This window comes from Protopterus annectens, chromosome 10.part0 (assembly GCF_019279795.1).
Source record: "Protopterus annectens isolate FY-2018-M chromosome 10.part0, PAN1.0, whole genome shotgun sequence".
NCBI lineage: Eukaryota > Metazoa > Chordata > Ceratodontiformes > Protopteridae > Protopterus > Protopterus annectens.
The window spans coordinates 157,837,114-157,852,721 of record NC_056744.1 but is presented as its reverse complement, the minus strand read 5'-3'; positions in this window follow the sequence as shown (position 1 = coordinate 157,852,721).

Below are 15,608 nucleotides of genomic sequence, written 5' to 3'. Positions count from 1 at the left end.
GATGATACTGATTGCCCCAGACTGGCCCCGCCAGTACTGGTATCCAGTCCTAAGGAACTTGTCTCAATGCCCGGCTTGGACCTTGCCTCAGATACCTCATCTACTATCCTAACAAAACAATCAGATCCTGCACAGCCAACTAAAGACCTTATATCTGGCAGCATGGCGGATAATGTAGTCATACAAAACGCGCCTCTCACTAAAGCTGTGATGGATGTCATTTTGGAGGCCAGAAGGCCTAGTACCAGAAAAACTTACGCTGGAAAATGGAAGAGATTCTGTGCTTGGAACCAGGCACAAGGAATTGACACAAGTATTGCAAAATCTGAGGAATATTTGGTACAGTTAACTGAGATGCTGGACAAGGCCTGTCCTTTTCATCAATTAAAATTCATGCCTCTGCCATTTCGGCTCATTACAATACAGAGCCACTAATATTTTCTCATCCTTTAAGGCAGTACCTCAGAGGAGCCAAAAACTTAAGGCCTCCAAGATCATCACCAATACCTGCATGGGACCTCAATTATGTCTTGGAAAAACTCACCCTGCCTCCTTTTGAGCCAGCCGCTACAGCTGATATAAAGTTTTTATCTTGGAAAACAGCTCTGCTCCTAGCAATAACCTGTGCAAGATGAGTCTCAGAGCTACAGGCACTCATAGCTGTAGAACCTTTTATCATTTTTTATCCAGACAGGGTTTCTCTGAGGACAAACCCGACATTTATGCCTAAGGTAGTGTCCAGTGTGGCCCTTAACCAAACTATTAATCTGCCTACCTTTTATCCAAACCCACAGAATAAGGGGGAGAGAATTCTGCATTCTTTGGACATACACAGACAGCTACGCTTCTACTTAAACAGAACCAAAGCTTTCAGAAAGACAGAGCAACTACTGGTACCTAAAAAGCGTATGGTCCCAGCATTGTCAGTCTAAAAACACAGATTGCTGTCCTGCCTTGCCTGCAAAGGGAATTCCATTGGTGGGCCATGGCATGCTTTCAAAACAAAGGGAAAGCCTTCAGTCTACTTCCAGCCTACCAAGTGATAACCACGGACGCCTCGGATTACACATGGGGAGCCCATTTGCAGGGGAAATGCCTGCAAGGTTTTTGGACAGAGGATCAGAAGCATTTACATATCAATTTAAAAGAGATGTTAGCTGTGCAGAATGCCCTCTTAGCTTTCAGGGATCTTTTACAGTCAGGGCAGCTACTGATATGGACAGACAACACCACAGTTATGCGGTACATGAACAAGCAAGGGGGTTCACACTCCTACCCCCTTTGCAGACTAGCCATGACTCTATGGAACACAGCACTAGCTTGCAAGGTGGACCTCCAAGCTCAATTCCTGCCAGGGAAACAAAATACTCTGGCAGACAGCCTGAGCAGGAACCTGTCAGACCCACACGAGTGGATGCTAGACACCCAAATATTCAAGATGATTACCGAAGCCTGGGGCTGCCCGGACATCGATCTATTTGCATCTCCCCACAACTACCAGTTACAGACTTTTTGCACAAGGACATATCACAAGCTCCATTCAGTTGGAGGAACCTCTCTGGGGGGGTATGCCTTTCCACCACTACCTCTTCTACCACGGGTGTTAGTAAAGATAAAACAGGACAAACCAAAGATGATTTTACTAGCCCCGAATTGGCCTCGACAATTTTGGTACTCAACACTGATAAATCTTTCCCAGGAGCCTCCTTGGATTCTACCTCAGATTCCAAATCTTTTGTCTCAACATCAGGGCCAGGTCCTGCACTCTCATATCAAAACTCTCAGCCTGGCAGCCGGGCGTATTCAGGGTCTATGATTAATCCTGCCCTTTCCAGACAGGTCATGGATGTTATCTTAGAAGCCAGAAGGCCTAGCACTAGGAAATCTTATGAAGGTAAATGGAAGAGATTTTGCACCTGGATGCATGCTCAGGAATCAGATCCTCTCATTCCAAATATTCCATTGATTTTACATTACTTAACAGATATGTTACATAAGGGTTTATCTTTTTCCTCCATAAAAATACATGCCTCAGCTATCTCTGCACATTGTAATACAGATCCTCCAGTTTTTTTCACATCCACTTCTGAAACAATTTCTCAGAGGAGCGAAGAATTTAAGGCCCCCTAGAACACCACCCATTCCTGCCTGGGACCTCAATTATGTTCTAGAAAAACTTACTCTGCCTCCTTTTGAGCCTTCTGCCACATCTGATATAAAGTATTTATCATAGAAGACCGCTATCCTACTGGCTTTGACTTCAGCCAGGAGAGTCTCTGAGTTACAAGCTCTCATGGCTGTGAAACCTTACATTATTTTTCATCAAGATGGGGTTTCTTTGAGGACTAACCCTACTTTCATGCCTAAAGTGATTTCTAAAGTGGCTTTAAACCAAACTATTCATCTGCCAACTTTTTTCCCTAATCCACAAAATAAGGGGGAGAGGATCTTACATTCTTTGGATGTGCACAGGCAGCTTCGCTTTTACCTGGACAGAACCAAGGATATCAGGAAAACAGAACAACTGTTTGATTCTTATGCAGCAAATTCCCAAGGCAAAGCTATTTCAAAACAGACCATTTCTAAATGGATTGCTCATGGAATCAGATTTTGTTATTCTCATCATGGAAAGCAAATCCCAGGAAAAATTAGGACTCACTCGTCCAGAGCTGCTGCGACTTCAGCTGCTTTTCTCAGGGGAGTACCTACCAAAGATGTTTTGGAAGCTGCATCTTGGAGTTCAGTGCATACTTTCTCTAAGCACTATAATCTCCCTCTTTATTCTAAGTCCAGGGCAGGCTTTGCTTCTGCAGTCTTGCAAGGCCTTCTAGCCGCCCCTTCTACTCAATAACCAACACCCTTTATTTCAGCTTTGGGATTCAACCCTACAGTGATGACTGCAACAGTGAAACACGAACATAGTACAGTTGTGTACACTTACCATAAATGTAGATGTTAGAGTGTCTTCACTGTTGCAGTCTGGGTTACCCACCCTCCTGTCCCCTCTTATACTTTCATTGGTGTGGTACCCTGCTTCACCCTTCTTCTGAGGAGTATTTGCTACAGGGTTTGTTGCATGTTACTTTTTTGTTTTACTTTTAGCCTTTACTTTTGGGCACCTGACATCTGGGGCAAGAAAAACTGGAGAACATGGCGTCAGCTGGGAGCTTTGTACCCCTGGCGCTCTGACGTCAGGGAGGGTGACTGCACAGCCGATGCCGGACCCAGACTTTGGGATTCTGGCCGACCGAGGGCTGCCTGCCGGCAGGAAGAACCCTACAGTGATGACTGCAACAGTGAAGACTCTAACATCTACATTTTTGGTAAGTGTACACAACTGTACTTTTCTGCTATTCACAACATGGCAAGCCCAGTGCCTAAGGGCATTAGGCCACATTCAACCAGAGCAGCAGCCACTTCAGCAGCCTTCCTCAGGGGAGTACCAACCAAAGACATTTTAGAGGCTGCTACCTGGAGTTCAGTGCACACCTTTACAAAGCACTACCATTTACCACTCTACTCTAAATCCAGGGCAGGCTTTGCCACTGCAGTTCTGCAGGGCCTCATAGCCGCTCCTAATGCTGTTTAGCTCCAGCCTCCCAACCATAGCTTTGGGATTCAACCCAAGTGTAATGACTGCAATAGTGAAACGCAAAGAACATAGTATAGTTTTGTACACTTACCATAAATGTAGATGTTCGAGTGTATTCACTGTTGCAGTCCAGGTTACCCACCCACCACCCTCCTTATCTTTGCTGGAACTTAACTTTACTTCTGTAATCTATGCAACATAGGTGGTGTATTTGCTTATAGATGAAGGTAAAGCTTATTTTGGTACACGTATGTTTTATTGACATAATTTTAGTCTACCCTTTTGGGGGCACCTGACATCCTGGGGCAAGAAAAACTGAATAAAATGGCGTCAGCTGCATCTTTTATACCCCTGATGACCTGACGTCAGGGAAGAGGCGACAGCAACCGACGCAGGACCCAAGACTTTGGAATTCAGGCCGACTGAGGGCAACCTGCCAGCAGGATAACCCAAATGTAATGACTGCAACAGTGAATACACTCTAACATCTACTTTTATGGTAAGTGTATACAACTGTACATTTTCTTTCTAAATCCTCAAAATAAGGGAGAGACTTCTACACACTTTTGATGCCCACAGACAACTCTGGTACTACCTTAACAGAACAAAAAGCTTTAGGAGTTTTAATCAATTGTTCTTTTTTTCTTGACTTCATAAGAAACAGTCTGTATCAAAACAGAGCATTTCCAAGTGGTCATTCATGCAGTTCACTCTTGTTATTCATCGCATAACAAAACTCTTTCAGGTAAGGTGAGAGTCCATTTTACCAGGCAATGGCTACGTCTGCTGCTTTTTGAAAAACATGAATGTCTGCAGCTAGTAGGGTCTGTCTTTTTAAGTTATGGGTATATTCAGGCTGATAAAGGCAAAAGGGCATTCAGAAGCCATATAGCTGAAAAACTGGTATGCCCTTAAGGGGTCATTTGCACATATCCAATGGGCCTCCACAACCAGAAATTTAAGGTATGCATTGAAGACTCTAGCTTGTCTAGGTCTTTAAGTTTTTACTGAATGCTTTTTGGAAATGGGTGGACTTGAGTATTGTAGAGGCAGCTGCTTGTTCTTCTCTTCAAACTTTTACTAAATGCTGCAAAATTGATTTTTCTTGTAGAGCCAGGACATGGGCTGCTAGGACTGTACTCCAGGAGTTCCTGGACTCTGATTCTTTTACCTCCTCCTGTACTTTCTATGGTCCAGTACTCAACCTATATAACTTAGGCTACTGCAAAAGTGATCTAAGGATGAGTATAGCACTGTTGTGTAAGTAAGCTTACCTTACAGTGACAGTCATTCAAATAGAATTACCATTGCAGTGTAAATATCCTCGTTCCTTCCCCCTTTTTGACTTTTATGCCAGGATGGGGTTCCCTATCTTCCCCTATGCTTTTAGCACACTGTTTCTCAGGACTGTAGTCCCCCTTGCTCTGAGGATAGAAAGCTGGCTTCTTTTTTTTCCTTCTTTTGAGTCTGTACATCTTTTTATACCAACTCACCTTTGAGCTCTTAATCATATGGGCCTGTGGAAATGCCGTAAAGCTTCGAAAGCTGGACAGATATCCAGTCTTTGGCAGGATATGTCCTGTAAGCTTAGCATACTAAGCAGTGATCTGTTTGAACATACTGCAACAACTGTACTATATTAATGGAAGAGAAGTGAGATGTCTATTTATTAATTTAGTGATTGAAACCCCTTGCCCAAGTCAGATGTTCCCGAGAAACACTTTTCCATACCCTGTCTACTCCAGCACCCTGCATCTCACGAATGACCATTTTGGCCTTACTAAGTCCAGTTTGGAAAACTCTAGTCTGCCAAGAATTAAGATAACTTAGCAGATGGAATTAAAAGGTGGAACCCATTCCTTCATCAGACTCCAGGATCTTCTCTACCTGTTAGGTACACAGGCATAGGAACCACCAAGGTACCTGTCCTAAAACTGTTTATTCAAATGATGCCTGCATATCCTACACTAACTCTACTGATATCTGTCTACCTAGTATTATTTCCCCACCTGTCAGCCTTTAGGACATCAGGTTCTCTGGTGTCGGTTTCATTCATCTGTTTTTAAGTGCCTCTTCTGGCAGCTGTATCTTTTACAAAGAGTAGCTCCCATTCCACGTCTTTTGGAGACAGATTTGAAGAAGCACATCCTGCAGTATAGACCACAGGCTTCTACACTTTAATGGCCTCTCTTTGGCTGACCAAGGCCCCCTTTACTTAGCCTGTATGCACCCCCCAAGATTTGTTACCCACTTTGTAGTCCTCTCACCTGCTCTGTATAACCAAGCTGAAAAGATCTTCAGACACCTTTGATTGAAAAATGACCTGTGGATAAAAATCTCCTGAGAGCTGGATTTTTTTCTCAGAATCTGGAGCCCCATAGCCCCACGTAACTAAGCGTGTGAGCTTATTTCTGAAAGTACTGATGGTGTGCCCATCCGCTCCATCAAAGGATGCCATGTTTGTTGAGATTCTTAAACTCGTGTAGGAAAGCAGTACAGTCAACAAACTTTCTTCCTTCCACTGTAGGTTTCAGAAATCCTGCAGTAAACTTGGGTAGTCCCATACCCATCTGTGATTGAGAACTGACACTGTGGACGTAGTTTCATGAAGTCAGACCAAATATTCCAGCCACCTATGGATTGTTACTCTTGAGCAGAGATCCCCCTTCCCACCAAGCCAGATATCACTGTATGACAGCATTCCTGAAGAAAAGTTCCTTATTTTCATTGAAAGGATCACTGATGTATGAATTGTAATATAGAGTTATGTCACAGGTCGCAGTTTGATCCTCCAGCCCAACTTTCATAGGTTTTGGGCATCCTGTTGCAATGTTATCTTTTCCACCTCATGGGCATCAAAAGGTTATGTGGTGTAAAGGCAGAAACACCCACATAATATCTTTCTTTCCTGCTTAAAGAGCATACAGAAATCTGTCCAGTACTGTCAGTAGTGACCTTCAGAACTACTGTTAAGGTAATTTTATTAGAATTTTTTCCTTCCTACCTATGTAGATGTGCTGCATTGTATCGTACTTGTCTGATTATAGACCTAGGGCAGCATAGTGGCACAGTAGATAGCATGTTTGCCTCAGCAGGAGGTTCCTCTGTTTGATTCTCAGCTGGTGTACCTTGTGTGGAGTCTGCATGTCCTCCCTGTGTTCGCATGGTTTTCCTCCCACATTCCAAAGATATATGCTGTAGGTGGATTGAACACTCTAAATTGGCCATAGGTGTGAGTGTGCATGCGAGTGTGTGGTGTAGATGAACTACCATGGCAGAGCTAGCCACCCGGCAGTGTATCCCTTGGCTGTAGATGATTGTCACTTCTGAAGCGACATTCAACCTCATGTGCAAAAAATGGGGAAAAGGGCATTCTGGGTGGGTGGATGGATGGATGGACAAGGAGATCTTTCAAGGCTGCTGTCATCCCTGAGAAATGCCAACGAGCTGTGCATATCACCAGCAGATTTCACAGAAGGATTTTCACTTTCAGTGTTGTGGGCTGTAATACAGATTTTTATGCAGAGCAAGGCGTAAAAAGCAATACCTTTAAATACCTTGGATTATTAAAAAAAAAAATCTTGTTTTAAGGTAAGGCTGCAACTTCTTTGTCAGTCTTCTAATCCCATCTGCTGTTGCCCTTTTTGAATCAAACAGACACTAGAGTCAGTTTCTCCAGGCTTCTCATGACAGTGGTACAACATCATAGCTAAACTCCATTTCACAGAGCCTACAGTTGGCCAGTGATTCCTTGTACATTAAGAAGCCACTCTCCCTTTTCTGGTATAGAAAGTATTTTATTCAGTAGTCTCTCTCCTCACTTGTGAACAGAAGATCTAAACAGGTAAGGCTTCCCAAAATGCATGCAGTAGGCCCGAGTGTCTGTGACATCACCTGTATCGGTGCTTGCTATGGCCCTCTCATTTTTCAATGAAATGTTTATAGTTAAAAACTATGTTGAATCCCGTGTCTGCTTTGACTCCCTCAGACCTTTGAGTGCAAGCCGAGTGCCAGAGGATTTGTTTCCCACTGCATTCTTATGAGTCCTGTACTTGTGGGACAGTACTTCTTGTATCAGAGATGAGAGGAGAATCAGTCCATTATTCCCCTCTGACTCTGACATAAGGAAGATTTAGCTTACTCTTCTAAAAATCACTGCTGCACTGTTAGTATACCAAAATGACGGGCTTCTAGTGGGTAACGGCAGAGACAATCCTGTATGCTGCAAAGGCTTCAGTGCTCATTGTCATAGGTGTGACTACAGTGCAACTTTTTTACAGGTTGATCGGTAGACACAAATACATTTTGCTGTCTTTACTCATGGAATAGTTGATGTTCTGTGCTTCTGTTATGTTAGATGATCTTCACCTAGCCTATGCCGCAGGAGCCTGGGACAAATTCTCTCAATACTAATGATATAGAATACCATGAGGGTTCTGTAGTGGACTACCAAGATTTAGTGGTCCCAGGTTTCCCTCTTGAAACAACCAGTCAGGAGCTTCAGGAGTACGCAAGAGAGTCTCCGTAAGAGATGAAGAGTTAAGATTCCCCTTCTAGCCTCTAGACACACCAGCAGTTCATGGCTTCTCATCCCAAACATGGTCGTTCACTTTGAGTTCTGCAAATGTTTGGATTTCTAATACCATGATAGGAATGTAACCCAATCCTGAATAACGATACTTTTACATTTCATGAAATTAGTATTGCTTCATTCTTTGCCAAGAGTGCTGTTCTCAACACCCAGAATGTACCCAGAATTGCATCTCCCTGCAGTTCGTGTGGAGCAACATGTATTTTTGCACTGGTTTATTAAAGAATCTATCATTTCTATGGACTTTTTGTACAAACATACTAAGTTTGCTGTCTTATGACACCATTATTAACTTCTTTTGGTTTAAATTCACCCCTCCGTAGCAATGTTTCTGTTGAATCGTGATCAGCATGTGATTTGTTCCAGGAGTTCTCTGTAGTTATCACTGTAAGTGTGTGTGTCTTTTGCTCCTCCAGCAAGTTTCCTGTCCTTTACTTCTAGTCTAGTGTTTTTTATTCTTGCTGCTGCCTGATTTATCTACTTCTGGTTTGATTTTTAATTCTACTCTGTTTTCCAAAATGCTTCAGCAAATCTGAGCAAAGATGTTATCTGGGACTTTTTTCTTCATGGTTTAGAACTTGCATTATATTTTAAGTATGTGGGTATGTATATAAATATGTGTGTGTGTGTATATATATATATATATATATATATAAAAAAATGTGTGTATGTATGTGTATATATATATATATATATATATATATATATATATATATATATATATATATATATATATGGATCTAGTCCGGATCCACAATCACCGAACACACTTTAACGAAAGCGCTTTCGTTAGTGGTGTTAATAAATAAATCTACTTTTCTGTTGGGGGGGCAAGCCCCCTACTTTAATATTCTCACTCCGAGATTGCACTACAGTGAGGAAAAGGGAATGTTCCCTTATCCGCACCGTAGTATGATCTCCGCAACAAGCATACTTACCTGAAAGTGCTTCTTCCGTGAAAAGCACTTTTGCGCAAGTATGCCTGGCCGATAGTGATTCGGTGATGTTGATGTTTGGGGATCAGTACAGATCCCATATATTTATATATATATATATATATATATATATATATATATATATATATATATATATATATATATATATATAATCTCAAATCGAATTCAAACAACTCCGCATCTCAATGAAGAAAGCTTATTTCTCCAAACTTCAATCAGAACATAATTCTAACTTGAAATTGCATCTAATTTCAACACCTTTTTTTGTTGATTGCATAGCCAAACTAACTGCAAACTTTCACATCTTCTCTCCCTGTCATAGTCCCCTATCCACTGCTTTTCCCTCTAACTCTCTACATTTCAGTCTTAAACGTATCCCCACCAGCAACATAAAACCCCTCCTTAAACTAAAGCCTTGCTCCTGATAATCTGCCTCCATCATTCCTTAAGATGGCTGCAGACAGCATAGCTCTCCCCATTTCCATTCTTTTCCAAAAAGCCTATGTCCCCCTCACTCTGGAAGAAAGATTTTGTCAACCCTCTCCACAAAGACGGCAGTAACACAGACACTACTAACTTATATCCTATAGCTATTCTCTCACCTCTCTAAAATCATCCAAAAATGCATTCATCTCCAACTCTTGCCATATCTAACGCACAGTCATCTTACCTCAACACAGCATGGTTCCAGACCTGCCCACAGCACTACCACTGCTCTTCTGTCTTTCCTTGACACCTTTAATCATGCTCACGACGCTGGGAAAATAGTATCCACCCTTTACTTGGAACTCTCCAAAGCCTTTGACATGGTCTCACATCCTTTAGTTTTATCTCAACTTTCCTCCCTCAATTTTTCTCTTTCCTCCATTGCCTGGTTCACAAGCTCTCTCTCCAATAGATGACAAGATGCTAAATGGAAAACTTCCTTTCTCAACAATCCCTCTGGCATCCCCCAAGGCTCTGTTCTCGTCACCTTTCTTTTGAATATTTTCATTAATAACTTTCACAAATCCATAGATAATGCTACACTGATCCAGTATGCTGATGATTCCACAATTATCTGTACAGCAAACTCTCCTTCCGAACTCCTTCAAAAAACCCAAACAGCCTTCTCTAGTACCAAAACTAGAATGCTAAACAACCATCTCGCTCTCAATGCTAACAAAACAAAAATCATGATATTCTCTCCTTCGAGAATTTCACCAGAGACAAAAGCTCCTTTAAAATAAAAAGCCACAAGAACACTCTTAATTGGTATTGTACCTCACACCAAACTACTGAGTCAACACTGATGAAAATTTCAATCCACATCCAAAATTTCAAAAAAAAAAAACTAGGTCTGCTGTGTAGACAAAATAGCTATTTAACCGCTTCTACCAGACATACTCTAACCTCCTCCTACCTGCTCCCCTTTCTTATGTATGGTGCCCCTGTACTTACTAATCTCCAGCTTAGCCTAAAAAAACAAACTGGAATCCTGCTATAACAAAGTCTGTAAATTTGCTAGAGAGTCAAAATGCTCCATCCATTACTGCAATTCCCTCCTCTCCCTAAATTGGCTGAGCTCCCTAATTTCCCGGAATTCATACAGCTCACCACTGCTCACAAACTCGTATTCCAACCCTCCAGTATGTCCCTCTCTCATCTGTCTTAACCCCTTACCTCCCCAGTCATACTCTTGAATCTGAAAACCAAAGCCTCCTTAAAATGTATAAATCCCTTTGCCCTCCTGGCCAATTACTTCTGTCACACTCCTTAGCTAAACTCTGGAATTCCCCCCCCCCTCCACTGTACTCTCAACCCCTCTAATTTCAAAAACTCTCCTCCATTCTCATCTTACCTCAAACTGGGACTATTCCTGGTCCCTTCCCACCTAAATTACACTGTCATCTTTTTCAAAGCTTTGTTCACCAACATTGTTAAAACAAACACTAAACTTGTATAAACACTTGCTATCTGTATTACTTTTGACTTTATTTTAACATTTGTGTTCTTTAAACATATACTCCCTAATTTTGTATTTTATATTGTATATTTATGTGTTTGTATACTGTATATTCCATACTTTACTTCTGTTATATTCTGTTGACTGCTTTTGGAGCTTTTCTCTCCGGGTCTCCACGGAAAATGGGCTCTGCTTGGTCCATTGGACTTCCCGGTAATCAAATTGGAAATAAATAATTGGTATAATTTTGTGTGATTATATATATATATATATAGGGGGGCAAGCCCCCCTGTACCCCCCCCTCTGCTAAATAAATATGCCAACTCCAAGATCACACTACAGTCAGGAAAACTTAGTTATGTACTCACCATAACTTCAGATGTTTGGGATCCATCTCGCCTACATTCTGACTGATGGGTTCGGAGCCGATCCCTCGGCTCCGACTCGGCACGCTTATGCCAAAGAGCGAAGTCTCTTACTGGCTGAGCTTACCATATCCCAGGATGCACCACTACCAGTCCCCCAGATCTAGTTTGTCCGCATACATGCACACATGCACACCCTGCTTATATAACATAGTCAGATGAAACAAGATAAACAGTAGAACTCAAAACCGTTCAATCTCTTCTGATCTCCAAGGCAGGGGGAAGGAGGGTGGGTATTAGGAATGTGCGAGATGGATCCCAAACATCTGAAGTTATGGTGAGTACATAACTAAAAGATGTTATGTGATCCTATCTCGCCTACATTCTGACTGATGGGACAGCGTCCCTAGCACCTGAATCCTGGGTGGCTCACTGGAAAACACTCCTGAGTACCGTGGAACCAAATGAAGCTCGTCCTTTAGATGCCACATCCAATTTGTAATGGGAAATGAAAGTGTGCGGATTGGACCAAGTAGCCGCAGCACAGATTTCCGATATAGCGAGCTTGGAATGAAAAGCTATAGAAGTAGCCATAGCTCTGGTAGAATGTGCCTTGATAGATGTTATAAGTTGCTTATTCGAAGAAGAATAAGCCTGAATTATGCAATCTCTGATCCACTTTGAGATAGTAGCTTTTGTAATGGTTTGGCCCAGTTTATTATCTGAGAAGGACACAAACAACTGGTCTGACTTACGAAGTTGCTGAGTCCTGTCTAAATAAAAGCGTAATTGCCTGTGAACATCCAACTTATGAAGAGTGTATTCTGCTTCATTGGAGAATTTTGGGAAGAAAACTGGTAGCTCTAGAGATTGTTGGAGGCAGAAACTAGAACAGACCTTTGGGACAAAGGATGGATTAGGCCTAAGTGACACTCTATCCTTGTGGAAAATCAAATACGGTGGCTTAATAGACAGGGCTTGAAGCTCTGAAACTCTTCTTGCCGAAGTAATTGCAACTAAGAAGGCCGTTTTCCAAGACAGATATTTTAACTCGCATGTAGCAGCCGGTTCGAAAGGGGGAGATGTTAATGCGCGAAGCACCAAATCAAGATCCCACGGAGGTGCAGGATGAAAAATTGGGGGTCTTAATAGGCTCGCACCTTTAATGAAAGTTTTGCATAGTCTGCTGCTCATCAAAGGAGGATCCATGGATTCGTGGAATTTAGAGATAGCCGCCAACTGGACTTTAATAGTCGAGACAGAAGATCCCTGATTAAACAGGGATGTTAAGAATTTCAAGACCTCTGGAACAGGAGCAGTGATAGGGTCTAAGCCCTTGAGTTGAGCCCAGATAGCAAACCTCTTCCACTTACTAAGGTACAATTTGTTAGTGGTGGGTTTGTGGGCCGAAGATAAGATGTGAACAACTTCCGGGTCTAGTGTGTGCCTTCTAACTAAAGTCGGAAGTGGAGGAGCCAAGCTGTCAATTTCAAAGACTGAAGGGACTGATGCCGATGTCCCGACTGATGGATTAACAAGTCCGGAATTATGTCTAAAGTCCACGGATCGTCCACTGCATGCTTCTTCAGGTAGGGAAACCATACCTGACGAGGCCAGTATGGGGCAATCAGTATCATTGAAGACCCCAGTTGAGAAGCTTTTTGAATAACTCTGGGAAGAAGCGGAATAGGAGGAAAGGCATAAAGTAGCCCTGTTGGCCAAGGTTGTGCCAGAGCATCCATGGCTGGTACTCCCTGATGTGGAGTCAAGGAGAAGAACCTTTGGCACTTGGTGTTTAGTGGAGTTGCAAATAGGTCGCAGCACGGCGTCCCCCATCTCCTGAAAACCTGAGCTGCTACTGTGTGGTTTAGAGACCACTCGTGAGGAGAGAGAATTGTCCTGCTCAATTTGTCTGCCAATAAATTCGACTTTCCCGGGATGTGGGTCGCTACCAAGAAGCGGTTGGTAGCTACAGCCCATTCCCACACTCTCATGGCCTCTCTGCAAAGGGGGTAAGATCTGGTCCCTCCTTGCTTGTTCAGATACCAAACCACCGACATGTCTGTGTGGATGGCAATGATGCCCTGAGGAAGAAACTTGTGTAAGGCTTGTAGGGATAGAAGTACAGCCCTCATCTCCAACACGATGTGGAGAAGAGCTTCGTCTGGAAGCCAGGAGCCCTGAACTAGCCTGCCCAGACAATGCCCCCCCCACCCTATCTGGGAGGCATCTGTCGTCAGGGTAACCACTGGAGAGGGGAGAACAAAGGGGCTTCCTTGATTCAGATTGGATGTCTGAAGCCACCAGCAAAGGTCCCGTTTGCATGTTTCCATAATCATGATGTGATGATTGAGGGGAAGATCCTGAAAGGACCATTGAGTTGACAATAGCCACTGAAGAATCCTCATGTGCAATCTTGCCAGAGGGACTAAAAGAACCGTGGCAGACATTGAGCCTAAAACTTGTAGAACCATCCTGGCTGGGGCTTTGGATCTCGAGATCAGAGCTTGAACTTGGCCCTGTAAAGTTTGGATCCTTTCGGCAGGAAGAAAGACGCGCATCAATCTTGAGTCTATCTCTGCCCCTATAAACTTTATTCGCTGAGAGGGCAGCAAGACAGACTTTGACCAATTGAATGTAATCCCCAGGGTAATACCCAGGGAGATGGTGGCTTTGAGGTTGTCCATTAGTAGATGCCTGGTGGTGGCAGTCAGGAGCCAGTCGTCGAGATAGGGAAACACTTGGAATCCAAGACTTCTCAGGTGAGCCGTCACTACTGCCAAACACTTGGTGAACACCCTGGGGGCCGTGGTGAGACCAAAGGGCAGAGCGCAAAACTGGTAATGACTGACTCCCAGGCTGAAGCGCAGATACCTCCTGGACGCCTGATGTATCGGTATGTGATAATAGGCGTCCTTGAGGTCTATGGAGCACATCCAAACATCCTTCTCCAACAATGGGAGAATGGATTGTAACGTGACCATTCGGAATTTGGATTTCGTGACGGATTGGTTCAGTCTGCTGAGATCCAATATTGGTCTCAGGTCCCCTGTCTTTTGGCACTAAAAGAACCTGGAGTAATTTCCTGATCCGATCTGGTCTATGGGGACCGGTTGGATGACTCTCTTTTCTAGCAGCTTTAAAGCTTCTGCGGCTGCCATTTCCCTTTGACTGGGTGGTGGGTCCGGGATTTTTTTGGACGGTGGGGGTGAGTATGTGAATGGGATGGTGTAACCTCCGGTAATGATCCGAAGCACCCATCTGTCCTGAGTGATTGACTCCCAGGCTTTTAGGTGCTTGGCAAAACGACACCCGACTGGCTCCGGAGCAGCACAGCCGGGCAATCCCTCATGATGTGTGGGAGGCTGAAGAGCCACGAAAGGACTCGCGGTCTCCAGAATTGCGGGGCCCTCTGCCGCCTCTGGGACGGCGTCTCCCTGAAAAATTTCCCCGTCCTCTGCCTCTGGAAGGGGAATCTTCCTGCTGTTGGGAGAAAAATTTGCGAGATTTGCGGAACCACATTTTCCCCCCTCCTTTAGCCTTGGGGTAAGGCCGAAAGGGAGTGGAATAACGGACACCTACGGCAGATAAAGTTTTTCCCTCCTGCTCACAGCGGGTAAGGGTGTCTTTAACCTTGGGTCCAAACAATGAGGACCCATCAAAGGGAGCGTCGGCGAAGGAAGACTTGAAGGCCTCCGCAAAGTGACACAAGCGGAGCCAGGCTTGTCTCCGTAGAGCCACGCCTGTGCCTGCCACTCTACCCGCCCCTTCGGCCGCATAGGAAATGAGCCTCATGGACGAGTTAGAAATTGACGTAAGGATAGCCAACTGAGAGCTAACCGACTGGGCTAGCTGCTCAGGTAGGTTACCCGAGGGAATCTGACAACTCCTTGACCAGATCCCTCTGAAGCCTGGTAAAATGTGCCAAATAATTCAGAGACCTTAAAGTAAAGGCCGCTGAAGTCAGGGTGCGCTTCCCGCACCTGTCCATACTCCTAGACTCCTTATTAGGAGGATGGACGGACGTTGAAGCCTCTGCCACGTCCTGTTGTGTAGCAGATGCCACCACCATGGCATCTACAGCCACTCCTTTAGTGAGGAATTCCTTCTCGGGGGGAGCAGACAAAAATTTATTTGGACGAGAAGGGACTGGTTCCAC